The sequence below is a fragment of the Trachemys scripta genome, chromosome 4 (genome assembly GCF_013100865.1).
Source record: "Trachemys scripta elegans isolate TJP31775 chromosome 4, CAS_Tse_1.0, whole genome shotgun sequence".
Classification (NCBI taxonomy): domain Eukaryota; kingdom Metazoa; phylum Chordata; order Testudines; family Emydidae; genus Trachemys; species Trachemys scripta.
In genome coordinates this window covers 96457867-96465095 of record NC_048301.1, presented here as the reverse complement: position 1 = coordinate 96465095, position 7229 = coordinate 96457867, and positions in this window count along the sequence as shown.

Sequence of the window (7229 nt, the reverse complement as noted above, 5' to 3'; positions counted from 1 at the left end):
TATAGTGGAACTTAGAAGTAGTCTTCTGTTGACCTAGCTGCATCTACGCTGGAATTAAGTCAGATTAATAACTATACTGCTCCAGGCTGTGAATTTTTCACACCAATGAGCACCCTATGTTGACCTAGCTTTTAAGTGTAGATCAGGCCTAAGTTTCTGTGTCTGGGCATGTCCTGCTGCCTCACTCCAAGTGTCCTGACACCAATCTCTAACCTAAACCCCAGAGCAATGCACGGGTAAAGACAGGCATTTGTCCACTTAAGCTGTACACAGAAGCTGCCAGCTGGATTGGGCCCCATTCAGAATCTGGCCAGAGGATGAGGTGGTGGTGCTGGATCCCACCCTATAACCTTTAGCCCAGTGGCTAGTTGCTCTCTGGCCCAAAGAGAGAGAGAGAGTCTGAGAATGACCCTATAGTCCAGGTGTTAGAGCACCCACCTAGGAGGTGGGAGACCACAGGTCCAGTCCCCCTGCTCCAACCACTCTTTCATTGTTTATCTAGAATGCAACAGCTTCAACAGGAGGGACTGAGGGAGCCTCATATCAGAATAACCCATAGCACATATCCTGTAGCCAGGACTTAGCTGCAGGGCTGGCCTTAGGGAAAATGGTACCCTGGGTAAACTTGTATTTTGGCATCCCAGGCCTCCAGACCTCTCCCACCTCCCCCCAGACCCTGTTATGTTTTCTTGGTTGAGGTTTCCTTTTAAAAATATTTCAGTCGGGGTGGATAAAAATCAATGCTTTTTAAAAAAAAAAAATCAAATAAATCCGATTTTTTTATTTAAATTGGGTTTTTCCTCAAAGCATTTTATCAAAAAACCTATCTAAAGATAGTTTTAATTAAGATACATTATAGCTCAAAGATATCTCACCATGGAATAGGGATTATAAATTCTAATTCTATAGTATGAGACAATATATTCATGTAATGTTTAAGAAACATTTTTTGTAAATGAGTTCCAATAATTCCGGGATTAGGGACCCAATCTTATGAGGTTCCACAGGCTTCTGTATAGATTATTTAGGTTAATCTTTCTATATACCCAATAGGACTCAGTGTTCAGTGTAGAAGATACCATCAGAGATGCCTAGTTTTGCAGTTCTCAAATTGTGGATTTATGTCTCCAGAAATAACATGCTTGCTAATAGCAAAAATGTTTCTCTATAAATTATAGAGGTGAGAAACAGCAGACCTCAACCCTATTGTCCCTCTGCAAATTTGTGTACCCAGAGTCAATCCCTTACTTCTCTCTAAAAGTGCGAAGTTTCAAAAAGTTCAATGAATAGAAGATTGTTTGGGGTGGAATAAAGATCTGGACAAGGAGAAGAGATCTGGAGATAAATGTGAGAAGGGAGGGACAGGCAGTAGACACAAGTGAAATTTTGAGCAGCATATTCCAGAAATCTTGAGGTCTTTCTGAGTGTAGCCCTCATTGATTTGAGTTCTACCATACCATTCTCTCACTAGAAGTGAAAACCTATAATGGCAGCAGGCCGTAAAAGGGACTCAGTTTGGGAATATTTTAATGAAGTTCCTCTACCTCTGGGTAAGACAGGCATGCGTCCAAAATGCAAACCATGTAACAAAGCAATGCAAGGCCTGGTTGCCTGAATGAAACATCATGAGAAGTGTTCCTTCTCAGGAGGAAGCTGCGTTGAAGATGATGAAAGGAACATGTCTGAACATGCAGGATCTTCAGGTTGGTAAACTTTTTTATTTCATACTTCTTTCTTAAGGACTTCCTGTCTTCCTTTTGGACTATCTTGAATTCTCATGTTTGAGCAAAAAATATAGTTGTTACTCTATGGTACTATCATTTGAGATGCAATTGTGATAAAAAATAAATAGCTGAAATAGGCAGATCTTCCTTTTACAATTTCACCTTTAAAGTAGTACTGAGTGTTAGTGAATGCAATGAGTAATACTAAATGAGCCATATGGTAATAATTAAATAACTGCATTGATTTATTTTGTTTAGGAGAATCCATCCTCAGCATACAGGATTCAGAAGACTATCCACCTTCAAGATCACCATCATTTTCTATAGTTTCAGAGTTATCTGCCTATGACAGTGTTTCAGTCACATCATGTATGTCACATAGCCACAGTATATCTCCTGTAACAAAAAGAATCCCCATCATCCAGAAACAACCATAGATAAATTTGTGATAAGAAACAGCAGATTACAAAAAGAGGTAATTGATGAAAAAATTGCCCAGTTTGTTTATGCAACAAACTCTCCTTTACGTACAATGGAGAACCCACACTTCATTAACATGGTTCAGTCATTAAGACCAGGATACAGCCTACCCAACAGAGCAGATGTCGCAGGCAAATTGCTGGATAAAGTGTATGAAATAGAAATTGAGCAGTGTGCAAAAGGTAGAGGGTGAAATGGTTAACCTGAGTGATGGGTGGAGCAATGTCCACAACGATCCTGTTGTATGTGCTCGTGTAACAACAGAAGAAGGGAATGTCTTCCTTACAGAAACAATTGATATATCAGGAAATGCGCACACAGCAGAATACTTACAAGAAGTAGCAGTAAGAGCTATAACAAACTGTGGGGGGGAAAAAAATCTAACGTCTAGAATGCAGCTTGGTCACCGACAATACATTAAATGTATCCAAGCTGAGAAGAAATTTAGAGAGTAAAGAGTCCGAAGCTAATAACATACGGTTTCAGTACTCATTTGATGCACCTCCTAGCCAAAGACTTCAGTGTTCCAGAAATAAAGGCTAATGTTGTTGAAATTGCAAAATACTTCCGTAACAACCACTTTGCAGCAGCTGCTCTGAAAAAAGTGGGAGGAACCAAGCTAACTCTCCCACAAGACGTGCCATGGAACTCAGTAGTGGACTGTTTTGAGCACTATATCAAGAACTGGCCTAATTTGATGACAGTTTGTGAGCAAAATCATGAAAAAATAGAGGGCATTGTCACAGCCAAAGTTCTCAACATTGGGTTTGAGAAATGTTGAACACATGCTGAGTACCCTGAAGCCTATTTCTGTAGCCTTGAACCAGGGCCGGCTCTGGCTTTTTGCCGCCCTAGGCAAAAAAGCCACCCGCCACTCCCCCCGCCCCCTCCCCCAGTGTGGCAGGGGAGGGCGGCGAGCCCGGCCGGGGCTCTCCGCTCTCCCCGACCGGCCGGAGCGCCGCGGGGAGGGCGGCGAGCCTGGTCGCGGCCCCGCTCTTGGGCAGGAGCGCCCCACCGCACCGCCCCCCTCCAGGTGCCGCCCCAAGCACATGCTTGGTGGGCTGGTACCTGGAGCCAGCCTTGCCTTGAACAAAATGCAGGGAAATAGCTGTTTTATTGTTGATGCTGTTGAAATTTGGAAGGAACTGAGGGAGATCTTAAAAAGAGAAATATGCAATGACAAAGTTAAATTACAAGCATTAAAAAAAGAATGGGACAAGCACAATCTCCAGCTCATTTTCTTGCAAATATTCTCAATATTCGGTATCAGGGTCAAACCTTAACTGCTGAAGAGGAATTGGCTATGACATGGACATCCAGCAATCATCCCTCCATAATGCCAACTATAATAAACTTCAGAGCTAAGGGTGAACCATTCAAGAAATATGTTTGCTGATCTTTTAAAGAAAGTCACACAAGTGAACTGGTGGAAGTCACTTAAGCACTTGGATTCAGTTTTAACTCACTTTTAACAGCAGTAGCTTCTGTCAGTGTAGGAAGAATATTTTCTTCCTTTGGACTAATTCATTCCAAATTGAGAAATCGTTTGGGACCTGAAAAAGCAGGAAAGCTTGTTTTTCTTTTTCAGATTATGAACAAACAGGAAAATGAAGGTGAAGACGACTGAGTTAGCTGCAAAAGCCAATTTTTAAGTTTCTCATGTTGACCTGGCTGACCTAGTTGATTTACTTTTTGGTTGTTTTTTAAAATATTTCATTTACTATTTTAGTTTAAAAACAATTTTAACAAAAACAAACCTGATTTTAAAAAACTTGAATGTTGAACTAAATTCATATGCTTGTCTTGTTAAAATATTTTTTGCTGTTGAAGAAAAAAATCCAGACAACATAATGTTTTAGTTAAATAAAACAATTTAAATGTCTGTCTGGTGATACTCTCCTCCTAATATAGCATGGCAAGAAAATCCTCCACATATTAATGATTAACCTGTTGAATTGGAGATAGTTTTACAGCTATATCAGAAAATGAATGATTAGTTATTTCATTTGACAAAGGTAATTGAAGCAGATACTTATGAAGTCATTAGGAGGTGAACTAAGTGATTAATGTGAAAAGTTTTCAAAATAAATGTATAGTGTGTATCTTCTAAAAATGAAACCTACATCTGAGTTGTGAAAATATGTATTAAGATTATAACAGCTAACAAGAATGCATTTTTATGTAGAAATCCATGATTAAATCCAGTCTTCCTGACTAGTGATTTAAATCATGATTAAAATCAATTTGATTTAAATCAAATCCACCCTGATTTCAGTTACATGTTCCATATACTAATTTTAATAAATGTGGTGATTTCCTTCATTTGTGTGTAGACCCTTCCTAAAGATGTTTTCAGATTTGGTATTGTGCCATGTAACTCACAGAACATGGATTGGAATGATACTGCAAACACTCTTCTGTCCATCCCACACCCACAATCCCTGCCTCAGTTTAAGAAATATCCAAAATCCTAAGGATACATGGGGGGGGGGGAATGGGGAGAATACATTATCTGCTCACATAAAGCACTGGGAGTTTTAAAAGCAGCAGAATCACATCACAGAAAATGGGTAGATAAACATTGTTATGGCTTGGTTCATATACAGAACAATGAAACACAATTTAAAAAGCCATGCAGGCCTCTGCCATTACTGGCAGTGATGAGCTCCCAAAATTCTAAGAACTGGGTCCTTGGCGGCACTTCGGCGGCGGGGGTGTCTTCACTCGCTCTGGGTTTTTCGGCGGCAGGCACTTCACCCGGAGCGAGTGAAGACTCTCTTCTTTCCCCCCCCCCGAAGATCTGGTAGGGAACCGCGCAGTGAGTACAAGCCCCACGTGCCTGTCTCCCCCCCTCCCCCATCCAACCCCAACCCACATCCTGCCCCCCTCAGAACCCACAACCCATCAACCTCCCCTGCTCCTTGTCCCCTGACTACTCCATCCTGAGACCCCCCCCACCCTAACTGCCCCCAGGACCTCACCCCATACCGACCTCACCCCACTCTGTCCCCTGACTGCCCCGACCCNCCCCAGGACCTCACCCCATACCGACCTCACCCCACTCTGTCCCCTGACTGCCCCGACCCCATCCACCACCATCCCGACAGACCCCCGGAACTCTCATGCCTACCCAACCCATGTCTACACTGCAAAGTTGTCAACACAACTTTTGTCTTTCATGGGTATTTTAAAAAGTTGTCCCCCCCCCCCCAACCTGTCCTGACTGCCCCCCTGAGCCTCTACCCCCTCCAACCGCTCCCTGCCCCATATCCAACCTCTCCTCCCAGCCCCACCCCCTTACTATGCTGCTGTGTAAGGAGGCTGTGTGGCCGCTGGAGCTCGCAGCCCCACCCCCTTACCATGCCTCTCAAAGCGGCCGGAGCTGCCCAGAGCACTGGCGCCAGCAGCGCGGCACGCTGGGGCTCTGCGAGGGGGGAGGGGAAACAGGGGAGGGGCTGGGCAGCCGGATGTAGCCCGCGGACCAGAGTTTGCTCACCCGCCCACCCCTTTAGGAACCGGTTCTACACCAGCTTCTAAATTTAACAACCGGTTCTTGCGAACTGGCTCCAGCTCACCAGATTACTGGCATTCATCATATCTGTCCAGGGAACATGAATGAATTGTCATTCATCCTCAAAGTTGGTTGTCTTCACCACGTCAGAAAGTTCAGCCCAGATTTCATCCTGTATCTCCCGTTTCTCCATGCCTTCCACCCAGTTTGGCAGGAGGGAGAGATGAGCAGGAACTGTTATCAGCAAATGTGTGATGGTAGGGGGAATAGCACCAACCCTACACAGCAAGGCACTTCCTAGGGTGTCTGCAGTGATGCACAGCACACTGGGATACCACCCCTGAAATGGTAGTGCCAACACCGTGTAACAACAGCACAAGTGTACTTGTGGGTATATGCATGGACACAGCGTGATACCCATGTACAGTACATCATATGTGGACAAATTATTTTACTACTTTATTGCATCACTTATATAGTCAAATAATAAACATTTCTATTGGCAAATTATTTCCCCAAATGCTAGGAGAAGGTTGTTGAATACTTTATTAGATCTTGATTAAAAATTCAGATTCTTTGAGGACTTGAATGGGAGCCTATCTACACAAATCTTATCAGGGCCTTGAATTTCATGGGGTGCTGTACAAGAGTCTGCTGTGCAGTCAGCTGCAGAATCAGGGCCTAATAATGCAGCCATTAATCACATGAACAGGCCTTACTCAAGCGAGTAACAGTTTACTTGTGTGTCTCCAGGCTATTTGCATGAGAAAGGGTTAAAGGAACATGCCCTTAAAGAGGCACATAAGAATTGTGCTATAACACATACCAACTAAGGGCTTGTCTACGCCACGCAGCTTTTAGTGACAAGGTAGTACATGGCCTTCTTGCTAAAAGTCAGCATGTGTAACGCTCTTTGTCGGCACCTTTGTGGACAAAATACTTCCAGCCCCGCAAGCGGCGTTAGCTCTGTCGCAGGAGAGCGCTCCTGCCGACAAAGCCGCGTTCACAGTGCCACTTGCGTTGGCAAAAGTTTTGCCTTTCACAGGCCGGGGAGGGGGTGGGACTTTTTAAAGCACCCATGAAAGACCAAAGTTGTGTTGACAACTTCGAGGTATAGACATGCCCTAAGGCTCTGTCTACACTGGGAGAGGTTTGCTGCTGGCACTCAGACGCAGCTTACACAGGCGAAAAAAGAGCTTTGGCTCGTTTGTCTTACGCCGGTGGCCTGCGGGAAATAAGCGGTACCAGCAACGGACTTTTGTCACTACAACTGAATGGACACCAAGGGCACTTCCCGGTAGCGACATGCCCGGAAAGATACGAATTACCCCCAACCACACTAACGTTACCGCCCGGGCACAAGTTTCCCACCGGAGACCGGGCCTGGCACGATCCGGCACTCAGGGGAGGCGGAGACTGACACCGTTTCCCACACGGCGGCCTGCCCCTGTCCACGGCGCCAAGCCAGGCTGCTGCCCACGATGCCGTTTCCCACCGCGGCCAGGCCCGTCGAG